Source organism: Leopardus geoffroyi, chromosome A3 (assembly GCF_018350155.1).
Source record: "Leopardus geoffroyi isolate Oge1 chromosome A3, O.geoffroyi_Oge1_pat1.0, whole genome shotgun sequence".
In the NCBI taxonomy this organism is placed as follows: Eukaryota; Metazoa; Chordata; class Mammalia; order Carnivora; family Felidae; genus Leopardus; species Leopardus geoffroyi.
The window spans coordinates 87,331,334-87,344,471 of record NC_059336.1 but is presented as its reverse complement, the minus strand read 5'-3'; the positions used below and the strand labels follow the sequence as shown (position 1 = coordinate 87,344,471).

General features: G+C 43.6%; 1 long non-coding RNA gene across 1 annotated transcript; it reads left to right on the top strand.

Moving 5' to 3' along the window:
* Positions 1 to 4,397: 4,397 nt before the first annotated feature.
* On the top strand, positions 4,398 to 11,259 carry LOC123579712. The gene is made up of 3 exons (XR_006702911.1): positions 4,398 to 4,545; positions 9,032 to 9,105; positions 10,668 to 11,259. It is a non-coding gene; the product is annotated as an uncharacterized LOC123579712 (long non-coding RNA).
* Positions 11,260 to 13,138: the final 1,879 nt, after the last annotated feature.

The window sequence follows — 13,138 nt, the reverse complement described above, 5'->3', positions numbered from 1 at the left end:
GAACCAGTGTTTAAGTTTTATAATTAGGTCTTAAAAGTTGAAGATTGGGGAGAGACACTTGGAAACTTTGGATTTCTCACATTAATGCTAAGTTCTTTCAGGCCAGACCTGAAAGACCAAAACCCTGCAGTCTTCTAATGGGATGTGCAGGATGATAAGCCAGGTTGCACAAGACCCCTCGCCACCTTCTCTCTCCCTACAGCTAAAGCACAGGATGTTGCTAGCACGCTGTTGCCCAGGGCTTTCCCTGCACTCAGAAAGAAAAGACACAGAATTATGTATATCAGCTATATGCATTTATACAAGTCAACAAATACTATATACATATAATGTAACATAGTCCATGGATCTCAGGCCATCCTAGCTTGAGATCGCAGTAATGGAGACAACCCACCCCTACCTAGACAATCACTTAACCCTCCTCAGTTTCCTTTCTGGTTTGAGACGAGCCTTTCCTCGTACACTGCTCTCAGTGGTCACCTATCCCCCAGTGTCTCGCACTGTCCCTAAGGGGGCATCACTCCTGTTCTTTTGAGTTCCTTGGTATCAGCCATCTCGACTGAAAAGGATTGTTGTCCCATTTTGATGATACCCAAGTGTGTGAGGGCCTGCATTCCAACCTATCAGGGCATTCATAGTGCCAAAATCCAGCAAAACCCCCTCCTGTCCTCTGGGTCAGACTCTGGGTGACCTTGGACTCCAGTCTATGGCAGCTCTAACTTGATCTTCCTGTTTCAGGCCTTTATTCCCAGGGCTCTAGCCTTTGACTCTCCCATTAGGTGAGATTTATCAGGCCTTCACAGTGACTAGCTCTGCCAGTCTTAAAATTATACATACTTTCAAATTCAGCTTAGGCCCTAGTTTAGGGATACTTGCTATTCAACACATCCTAAACAATTCCCATTACTTCTGGGCCAGATATTGGCTTCCAGGACCTCCTAGACATGACTTACTCTTCCATTTAGCTGAACCCAAGCATCAATATTTCTTGAGACTAATTAGGTCTTCCACATCAAGTTGCTCTATTCAGCATTTTTACCTTTAGGAATTCACTCTCCATCTATTCTGTTCGGGTTTTTTTTTTCCTTTTTTTAACTTGAATTTTAGTTAATAGATAGTGCAATACTGGTTTCATGAGTAGAATTCAGCGATTCATCACTTACATACAACACCCAGTGCTCATCATAACAAGTGCCCTCCTTAGTACCCACAACTCTCACCCACCTCTTTCCATCAACCCATAGTTTGTTCTCTATCATTAAGAGTCTCTTGTGGTTTGTTTCCCTCTATTCTCTTTCCCACCCCCCCTTCCCAAATGTTCATCTGTTTTGTTTCTTAAATTCCACATATGAGTGAAATCATATGGTATTTGTCTTTCTCTGATTTACTTACTTCACTTAGCAAAATACATTCTAGCTCCATCCACATCATTGCAAATGGCAAGATGTCATTCTTTTTGATGACTAATATTCCATCATATATATATATATATATATATATATATATATGTATGCATAAGTATATATACACACACATACATATATGTACGTATATATACATATAAATGTACATATATATATATATATATATATATATATATATATATCACATCTTCTTTATCCATTCATCAGTGGATGGACATTTAGGCTCTCTCCATAGTTGGGCTATTGTTGATAACGCTACTATAAACATTGGGGTGCATGTACCCCTGTGAATCTGTGTTTTTATATCCTTCAGGTAAATACCTAACAGTGCAATTGCTGGATCATAGGGTAGTTCTATTTTTAGTTTCTTGAGGAACCTCCATACTGTTCTCCAGAGTGGCTGCACCAGTTTGCATTCCCACCAACAGCGCAAGACAGTTCCCCTTTCTCTACATCCTCACCAGCACCTGTTGTTTTTTTGTGTTGTTCATTTTAGCCATTCTGACAGGTGTGAGGTGGTATCTCAATGTGGTTTTGATTTATATTTCCCTGATAATGAGTGATGCTGAGCATCTTTTCATGTGTCTGTTAACCATCTGGATGTCTTCTTTGAAAAAGTATCTATTCATGTCTTCTGCCCATTTCTTAACTGGGTTATTTGTTTTTTAGGTGTTTAGTTTGATAGGTTCTTTATAGATTTTGGGTACTAACCTTTTTCAGATATGTCATTTGCAAATATTTTCTCCCATTCCATAGGCTGCCTTTTAGTTTTGTTGATTGTTTCCTTTGCTGTGCAGAAGCCTTTATCTTGATGGGGTCCCAGTAGTTGGTGTTTGCTTTTGTTTCCCTTACCTCTGGAGACATGTCAAGTAAGAAGTTGCTGTGGCCAAGGTCAGAGAGGTTTCTGCCTGTGTTTTCCTGTAGGGGTTTGATGGTTTCCTATCTCACGTTTAGGTCTTTCATCCATTCTGAATTTATTTTTGTAAGGTGTAAGAAAGTGGTCCAGTTTCATTCTTCTACATGTCGCCTTCCGGTTTTCCCAACACCATTTGTTGAAGAGACATTTTTTCCGTTGGATATCCTTTCCTGCTTCGTTGAAGATTAGTTGACCATATAGTTGTGGATCTATTTCTGGGTTTTCTGTCCTGTTCCATTGATCTATGTGTCTGTTTTTGTGCCAGTACCATACTGTCTTGAGGATTACAGTGACCACAGCTTGAAATCTGGAATCGTGACACCTCCAATTCTGTGTTTCTTTTTCAGGATTGCTTTGGCTATTCAGGTTCTTTTGTGGTTCCGTACAAATTTTAGGATTGTTTGTTCTAGCTCTGCAAAAAAAATGCTGGTGGCATTTTGATAGGGATTGTGTTAAATGTGTAAATTGCTTTGGGTAGCATAGACATTTTAACAGTATTCTTCCAATGGATGAGCATGGGATGTTTTTTTATTTCTTTGTGTCCTCTTCAATTTCTTTCACAAGTGTTCTATAGTTTTCAGAGTATAGATCTTTTATCTCTGTAGTTAGGCTTATTCCTAGGTATCTTATTGTTTTGGTACAATTGCAAATGGGATCATTTCCTTGATTTGTTTTTCTGCTTCTTCGTTATTGGTGTATACAAATGCAACAGATTTCTGCACATTGATTTTATATCCTGCAACTTTGCTGAATTCATGTATTAATTCTAGCAATTTTTTGGCGGAGTCTTTTGGGTTTTTTAATACAGTATCATGTCATCGGCAAATAGTGAAAGTTTGACTTCTTCCTTGCTGATTTGCCTTTTATTTCTTTTTGTTGTCTGATTGCAGAGGCTAAGACTTCCAGTACTATGTTAAATAGTATCTTATTTTCAATACTGTTACCTAGGTGACATGAAAAAGTATCTTGTCACCAGTATGGTGATGTTAGTTTCACTGCAGCAATGCTTAAGTTATAGGAAATGATTTGGGTTCATTGTGTTTAAAGGGATGCTGATGAAAGGGACATTCCTTTTCCTCCTCATTCAAGACACAGAGATTTTTCTCTCTAGCATCATTGTTTTGAGTTGGGCGTAATCTGTTTGCATTTCTGCTCTCTGCTCCCCAGGGGAAGCAGAGTCAGGCTCTGCACCCGCCTCCTAAAAGTGCACTGAGACATCTCCCTGCCTCCTCCACCAGCCTCACCCCTCCCCCACACCAGCCCCACCCTCACCCCTCTGGCCCACCACCACTCAGCTTTCTCTACCTGGCAGTTTCCTCTTCTTTCATCTCTGTGTTTCCAGTAACTGATTGTTTGCTTACTGGGCTGAAATGAACTTCAAATGCTTGTTTAAAATGATCTGTCAATAAAACATGTAGCTTGAAGCGCTTCATAAACTCTAAAAATTCATGCACAGGCAGCATCAGCCTTTTGATTCGTTTTTTTGGCCTCTTAACAACCACTCAAATCTGTGGCAACAGCTGAAAGAAGATTCCAGTTACCAAGCACCAGGGCTTCCTCTGGATTTGACTTCAGCCTGAGCTCTCTTGAAACGCAGATCTGCATCCCTTTTTGTGAGACAGGAAGGAAACTGAAGGAACTCTCTCAGTAAATTATTAATAACTCATCCAAGCTCCACTGGGAACAAACCACTCTGAGAGCAGGCACTATCGTTATATGGGTGCAGACCAGCAGAGGTGTCAGCCACAGGGCGTTCCTACCTCATATTTCTTTGCCTCCACATCCTGGAATCCCCACAGGCCCTGGAGAAATGGTGAATGTCCAGGATGGAGCATGAACCAGTTCATATCCCATCCCACATAGCCTTCTTACAATGTAATATAACGTTGACACTCCTCCGTCAAGAAATGGAGTCTATGTTCCCTCCCCTTGAACTTAAGCAGAACTTTGTACTCCTTGAGCAATAGAATGGAGTGGATTGATCCTACACAACTTTTGAGACAAGGTCATAAAAGTTACCATGGTTTCCATCTTGCTCTCTTTCTCCAGACCTGCACTTTGGAGTCTGAGCTGACATGTAAGAAGTCCAACTACCCTGAAACTGCCCTACTGGAGAGACCAGATAGAGAGACACATGCAGAGAGAGGTTAGAGGAGCCCTCAGATCTTGAATCTTCCCAGCATCGACAGGCAAGCCTGTGAGTGGGTGAGCACGTGATGTTTCTTTCTTTTTTTTAATGTTTATTTATTTTTGAGAGACGGAGAGTGAGCAGGGGAGGGGCAGAGAGAGAGGGAGACACAGAATCCGAAGCAGGCTCCAGGCTCCAGGCTCCAAGCTGTCAGCTCAGAACCTGACACAGGGCCTGAACTCATGAAGTATGAGATCATGACCTGAGCCAAAGTCGTACACTTAACCAACTGAGCCACCAAGGCACCCCGAGTGATATTTCAAATGATTCTAGCACCGGGCTTCAAGCTGCCCCACCAAGGTGAGTCTCCCCACAGTGCCCTGTCTGAATTCCTGACTCAGAAAATCTGTGATCATTATAAATGGTAGTTTATATGACTAAATTTTGGAATAATTTGTTAAGCAGCCAAAGCAATTAGAATTCAGTTTGATCTCCAACTATAAAGTAGAACCTACTGTTTGTTACCAAGGTGACTGCAAATATCCAATTGATTCATTATGAGCTGATTTTATTAATCCTCTCAGAGTTATGGGATTCTCAAAAGATGCTGAATTCACCAACAAAGCCTTGGTTACCAGCTTGGGTCAGTTCATGATCTATATGCTCTTCACCTGAAAGGGGATTCAGGCCTCCTAATTATTGTTACATATCACTAAGACTTCAAGCAAAATAAATAGGAGATGGCTAACCTGCCAGAGATGCTGGAAGAAGGCAACTCTTTTACTGAAGGACTTCCTTATAAAAAATTGTTTTGCTAGGTAATAATTGGATGCATGCATTTTAAATTGTTCCCCTTTTTTTTTTTTTAATTTTTTTTTCAACGTTTATTTATTTTTTGGGACAGAGAGACAGAGCATGAACGGGGGAGGGGCAGAGAGAGAGGGAGACACAGAATCCGAAGCAGGCTCCAGGCTCTGAGCCATCAGCCCAGAGCGTGATGCGGGGCTCGAACTCACGGACCGCAAGATCGTGACCTGGCTGAAGTCAGATGCTCAACCGACTGCGCCACCCAGGCGCCCCAAATTGTTCCCTTAATCAATCAACTAGGAACCCATCATGTGCCCAGTATTGGGTGCTGTGAAGAACCTATCATTCCAGACCTTTGTATGAGGCTTAATGTTTTCAGTTATAAGAAATAGAAAACCCTATTACAAATGACTTTAAGCAAGAGGAAAATTTAACTTACACGACAAGAAGTCCAGAGTAGGGCAGCTCCAGAGTAGATTCATTCAGTGCCACAATGATGTCATCAAAGACCAACGTTACTTCCACCTTTCTGCTCTACTATCCTCGGTGGGTTCTGCTCAGACTAACTTGCCTCATGGTCCCAATATAGCTGCCACAGTTCCAGGCATCAACAGGCATACAAGACAACGGCCAGAAGGAGAAAAGGAACTATTTCTTTGGTATCTATTTCTTGACTTAAACTACTTATGGTTTACCCTGTGGAGCTGGACATGGGACCCCTCTGAAGACGTGGAAGGTGGACAGCAGGAAGTAGAACATAGGCCTCATCCAACAGTGTCTGCTCCAAACTCAATCTGGTTAGGGAAGATAGGACTAACAAATGAGACACCTAGACTCTAGTTACACTCTCTCACAGTACTTGAAGTTTCTCTCTGGCTGCTTCCTCCTTCCTGAGGATACCATAAGAGTGTCCATTCATAGTTCTTGCTACAATGTCCTCAGCTCCTTAGAGAAAATCCATGACTCAAAGAGCTCAAAATCTAAGTATCTTTCCTAACAATCACCTGCTGGAGTACATGAGCACCTTTTGTTCAGGACAAAATGCCTGGGGAAATAAAGTAGGATTCGTATCTTGATTGACACTCCTTGTGGGAAGAGCTGGTTTGCAGACCATTGCCTGTGGAGAAATGGGAAAGGCCAGGAAGGGGAAGTTGGGAAGGCATCTGCCATTTCTCAAGCTGTGGAGAGAGGCTGCCACTCGTCTCTTGGAGGAGGGAACTGGAAGGCCAAATCCAGGCCACCACACTCTTGCATATGATGCACAAACGAAGAATGGTTTTTACATTTTTTTGTCGCTGGAAAAAACCAAAAGAAGACTATTTCATGACAAGTGAAAATTTTGTAAAATTCCAATTTCAGTGGCCATAAATGAAGTTTTTTGGAACACAGCTGTGCCTGTGTATTTACATATTGCATACGGCTATTTTCCCACTACAACAGCAAAATTAAGTAGCTGTGACTCAGACCAAATGGCCCCTGGAACATTAACATATTTACTGTCTGGCCCTTTGCATTAAAAGTGTGCTGTCCCCTAGGGCACCTGGGTGGCTCAATCAGTTAAGCATCCAACTTCAGCTCAGGTGGTGATCTTGCAGTTCGTGGGTTCAAGCTCCGCATGGAGCTCTCTGTGGTCAGTGTGGAGCCCGCTTTGGATCCTCGGTCTCCTTCTCTATCTGCCCCTCCCCTGCCTGCTGTCTCTCTCTCTCTCTCTCTCTCTCTCTCTCTCTCTCTCTCTCAAAAATAAATAAACATTTTTTTAAAAAGTGTGCTGACCCTTGACTTGGAGTAAAAGTCCTGATGAGGCCCCCAGATATGGGGGGGTGGGGGCAGGGGAGAGGGGGTATGCCTAGAGCCTCCAGAGCTACCAGCCCTCTGCCCCTTTGCAGGCAAGGCTCCTTCTTCCCATTTGAGCAAGAAAGGAACATTCCATCTAATCCATTTAGAACAAGGTTCTAAGACTGGCTGCACATTAGAATCACCGAGGAGCTTTTTTTTTAATGTTTATTTATTTATTTTGTTTGTTTTTTTAAAAAAAATTTTTTTAATATTTGTTTATTTTTGAGAGAGAGAGAGAGAGAATGAGAGCAGGAGAGGGGTGGAGAGAGGGAGACACAGAATCTGAAGCAGGCTCCAGGCTCTGAGTTGTCAGCACAGAGCCCGACATGGGGCTTGAACTCACGAGCTGTGAGATCATGACCTGAGACAAAGTCAGACGTTTAACCGACTGAGCCACCCAGGCACTCCTATTTATTTTGAAGGAGAGAGAGAGCACGGAGGAGGGGCAGAGAGAGAGGAGAGACAGAATCCCAAGCATGCTCTATGCTGTCAGTGCAGAGCCTGATGCAGGGCTCGGTCTCATGAACTGCGAGGTCATGACCTGAACTGAAATCAAGTCAGATGCTTAACCGAGTGAGCCACCCAGGTGCCCCTCACCTAGAAGCCTTTTAAAAATACCAATCACGGTCCCCCCTTCCAAAACTAATTAAAGCAAAATCTCTGGGGATGGGCCCAGGCATCCATGTCTTTCAAAAAAAACTCCCACATGATTGCAAAGTGCAGTCAAGTTCGAGAACCACTGCTAGAGGCTTGTTTGCCAAAATCAGGCCTAGTCTCTGGAGCTTTGTCCAAGCACACCCATCACCCACTCTTAGGCAGATGTTTTGGAAACAGCACAGGCCGCCATGCTAGGGTGGAGCAAGGCAATAAGACAAGGCAAAGCAAGCCGTGGTTAACCCATTTTTACAGGTGCACTGTCAAATGACCTCACCTGTGCACAGGTGAGTTCCACAGGTTTCCTGGGAGGAAGAGCCCTTGCCACCAGAGATCCCCACATATGACAGAAGACATACAGTGTCTTACCCTAACTGCCACTCACTGGTTTACTTTCCTTCACCTAAGAGGGGCAAACAAGAGCCTGGTATCTGCCTCACCCAGGGACAGTGTGGATGCAGGTCTTTCTCCATGACACCAGAGACCTCCCTTCTCCTTGGCATGTAGCTGAAGATGAAGCACATGCCTTCTTTCCTTCATTCCCTCATTCAACAGCTATTTACAAGCACCAACACTTACTACACACTGAGGATTTTTCAAATACAGTGACGAATAAGCACCCCAAAAGAGCTCATAGACCAGGGGAAGAGGATCAGCCAAATTAACCCAAAGTAGGAAACGCTGGAAAAGAATCAGTTTGGGGAGGAGTCCTTAGTTCTGTTCTGGAAAGTTAACGTTTGAGATGGCTTATGGATATCCTGGTGAAGATGTCTCGTTTGTTCGTATGTTTGAATCTGGAGTTCAACGAAAAAGTCAAAGCTGAAGATATTAATTAGGGAGTCATCAGCATATTGGTGGCACTTGGTAATATGCAGATGAGACCAAGGGGACAGGGAAGGGGCTGCCAGAAGGTTTAAAAGCAAACCAGAAGAGGGCATATCAGGGTAGCTAAAAGGGGTGGTTATTTCCAGCAGGAGGAGGGAGGTAACCCTGTTGGATGCTGATAAACAGTCCAGTAAGAGGACAAACAGAAGAGTGACCACTGTGTTGGCAGCATGGACATTATTGCCAACCCAGACACAGCTGCTTCAGTGAAACAGTAGAGGCAGAATCCAGACAGAGGTGGGCTGAAGAGCAAATGTGAGGTGACCGAGCGAAGGCAGGGAGTGTAGACAACTCCCTAGAAGGTTTTCACCAAGAGGGAGCAAAGAACTGGATGGCAGGAGGATGCATGGTCAAAATGAATATATTTTGTTTTGTTTTAAGGTGAGCTATATTAGAGGACGTTTATACTTTGGGAAACAGATCCAGGAGAAAGAAGACTGATGTGTTGAAAGAAGGTGAGTCAAGCACAGGAGTGAAGTTGCTGAGAAAGGGAGGAATCCAGGCAAAAATGGGCAGACTCCCCTCTGCGGTGAGAGGGAAGATGGATAATGTGAGTTCGGGTCCGAAGAGGCTGGTAGATCGGATGGCAGAAAGATGTAGGAGTTTCTGTCCAAGTCCTTCAATTCTCTTTGAATTAAGAGGTAAGGTTCATCAGCAGAGGTAGGCAGGGGAAGACACAGAGGAGTTTTAAGAAAAGAGAAGAGACTATTCACCACCTTGGTGAATTTAAAAGCCACCATACTAGGGCAACATAATGGGGTAGCTAGACTGCGGTAAATGCTCATTTAAGGTAAGGGGTCATGACATTGAAATGGGCGGAAAAAATAACCCCATTGTGTGATTCACCCCAGCTACATTCAGCTGCAACGAGGTGAATAGTTGGGTTCAACTACAGCTGTGATTGTGCAAGGAAAATGTAAGAGAAGAGAAGGAGTGGTTACGATCAACTGCTGATTCTAGAGTAGACAAGAAAGGAAGTGAGGCCAAAGGGAGAGAGGAATAATGACAGAACCATCGGGGCAATGGATGGGTGGTCCTGAGGGGATCAGGGAATTCTTCAGTGTGGGTGCCAGAGAGCCAGAGGAAGACTAGATCATTCTCAGAGAAGAGAATCCTTGAAACCAAATTTTAGACTAAGAGCAGTTGCTGGTGACGATGTGATCTAGGTAACCAAGACAGTGGAAGGCCAAGCTGGGTTGCAGAAAGATTTTTGGAGGTGAGGTCAAGGAATGAAGAAGCCAGGGTGTTGGATGGATCATGCAAATAGATGCATTACCTTATTTTACCCCCACAACAACTCTCGAATTGTCCCAGTTGACAGATGAGGAAACAGCCCCAGAGATATGCAGCAATTTGCCCAATGTAACATGACTAATAACTTCCAGAGAACCTGGGCTCCCTTGACCTCTAGTTCAGGGCCCGCTCAGCTTCCTGTGTCACAGATCCAAAGCTCAGCAGAGCCAGCTCCCTAATTTTCACTTTGGATGAAAATCCAACTTTAAAGCTTTGGCAGGTATCGCTTTTCCTGACTCCTGGGCATTTGGCATTGGTTAGTGTATGTTTCCAGAGATACTTTTCTGCATGGAGGCTAAAAATGGGGAATATATTTCTGTTTGACTAAGAAACATGTAATCCCAAGGCCTCTACGCATTTTTTTAAGCTTCCAAATAACAGCGATCTATGCAAGTGGGAGAGACAGGAAAGCACTGAGTTGTTTGAAAACATGATCCCAAGAGGAGGGAAAAAGGATTTTCCAAGGCTCTCCCACACTGAGTGGAGCTCTGTATTTCAGAGGACCTGGGGGCCCTTATGTCTCACAAGTCAGAAGCTTTGCCCTGGAGTCCTGTGTGTGCACAGATAGGCACAGTGGAATCAGCCCTGGTGGCCTTGAAAGCCACATTCACCATCAGCAGGGGTCTTTGCTGTGGCAAAGCCTTCAACACATGACTCTGGAGGAAAAGATGTTCCATAGCCCTCATCACTATCAGAAATGACCTTGTTAATTGCTTACATGTAGGTACTTCTATGTATGTTCCATGGAGTCAAGGACATTGGTTACTGCTGGATCCCCAACTCTTACAACAGTGTCTGGCACACAGCAGGAGGTCAGTAAATATTCTTTGAGTGGATATAGTACAGTTTCCAAGTCAGACCTATTATGCTAGCTACCAGCAAGACAAAGGGTACTGTCCTCTCATTGGTCATGGGGTAAGGAAAGACAGGTAGCCAGCTTTAGTCAGCTACCCAGTGACCAAAGGTTATTGCCATGTGGTCATAGAGGAGGTCAAGGGCATCTGCCCTATTCATATCTCTCCCCAGGGTTTTTGACATTTATTTGTTTGTTGTTAGTAATGAGTACTATAAAGAACTTCTTTGACAAATGGCCCATTTCATTAAAGTCACCAAATATCTTTTCTATCCAAATCTTATATAAGCAATAATTATTAGTAACGGCTATTATTTACTGATTGACCACAATGTGCCACACATATATTATCTCATCAAGTTCTTAAAACAACTTTTAGATCTGTACTATTATCCCTGTTTTACTGGTGAAGAAACTGAGGCTTGGAGAAGGTAAGAAACTTGGCCTAGGGCATATAGCTCTTAAGCAATGGACACAAGATGTGAGTCAAGTGAGCCCAAAGCCCATGCTCTTAACCACCATGCTGTACTGTCTCTCACAAGGTAACAAAATCAGTAAATTTTTTTCCTTCTTATATCAACATTCCACAAGGAGGGACATCTAGCTCAAATCCTGTCATACCTGGATTACTCAGTTATTTGCTGGTAGGCAGCAAAACTGCCTTTCTGGGTTGACTGGGCCACAAAGGTCATCTCTTCCTGGTGTGCTAGTACATCAGACCAGAACTAAAGTGGTGACCAGCCATGGGAACACTTACCTGCCCAAGAATAACGCAGATGGAAGCAGCAGGGTGAAAGGAAAGTGTGTTTTCTATCCATTTGTGGTCTTCCCTCTATGGGTCTGCCTCCCCTTCTCGCGCTTGTCTTGGAAGGAGATGGGCATAGGTGAATTAATTCACAGGAACGTTCCAGTGCTCTAGGAAGGTACTTTTCCAAGGTCTCTAAAGCAATCATCTAAATCATCTTAATGACACCCTCATTAGGTCATGTGTCCATTCCACCACCTAAGAAAGACCAAAGCCCACCCAAATTCTTCTTGATGATATTTTCAGTAACAAAGTTACCTGTTACCAATGGCTCCTGGCATTCTCTAAGGAAGTGATTCTCCTGTCAGGGTAAAGAAGAAAAATCTGTTCTCTCCTGTTAAATTGCTGGTTTCCTATGATAGCTTGGTAGCTGTTGCCACATCCAGCATCCCTCTCTTCCCTTGAGCCCTCAGACCTTAACAGGTAAACCAGCACATTAACTCCTACCAGTGCCATCCCTGTCCCACTGGAGGGCAATGAACTCTGGGACTCCCATCTGAAGGGAGTCAGAGTTCAGACTGATTTAGAAAGGATGAGGGTCTTTCAGTGCCCAGTTTTTAGAAAAGGCTTTTGCAAATTCCACCCTCTCAGAAGACCCATCCCACACCGCTTTTTTAGTGGCCACCTCAGAGGAAGCCATGGAGTGGCCCTCCGCTTTCTGTCAGGGTTGACAGTCCAAAATCAATCTCTCATCTGCTCCACTGGCAGTGCACACAATTTTGGGTGCCAACAAAGTGGTAGTTTAGCTGAAGGGGTTCGAGCGGAAAGGAAAAGATACATAACTGCAGCTGTGCTGAGTCATGACATCAGGGTCTGGAAAGTGAAAAAGGTATGGAATGGAGAAAGGGGAAGGGTGTTTATTTGGAAACCATCTCACACAGTCCAAATTAAACAGGCTGCTTTTTCAAGTCCACTTTCCATCTCTGGCCCTTCTCTCTGCTAGTTCTTACCTCTCCTAAGATCCCTCTCTCTTAATTCAACATCTCACTTCCATGAGTCCAGGGGGTTCTTCTGATCCTCCACGGCCTGAGATGTCCGCATAAACTACTATCACTCGTCTCCTAAAATGCCAAGAACAGATCAAGGCTCACATTTGCTCTTTGAAGTCTTTCCTAAAATTGCCGTCATCTCTAATTTCTCCCCTTTCTCCCCAGTCCTGAAACTTACTGACTCAATTATCAATTTGAGCACTCGAGCCCCTATTCAGCCTAACAGAGACTATTGCTCTTTTCATCTTCACCATTCTCAGATTGTTTCCCGTATGTATCTTATCTTCCTGGGAAAACTGTAAGCTCTCTGGGGTCTAGGACTGCGTCATGTAGTCCTTTTGTATGTGACACTGTGTATCCTTGTGGTTCTGAATACATAGGAAGAACTTAAATTTAGTAAGCTGCATTGAGCTAAACAGAATTAAAGAGGGGCACATTAGCAAAACAAGGAGCCACTGGACATTCATCAGGAAAATGGTTAGTGGCCTCCAATTTCAGGTGAATAAATCCTAGAATGAGCTCAAAGTGTGTGCCACAATGACCCATGG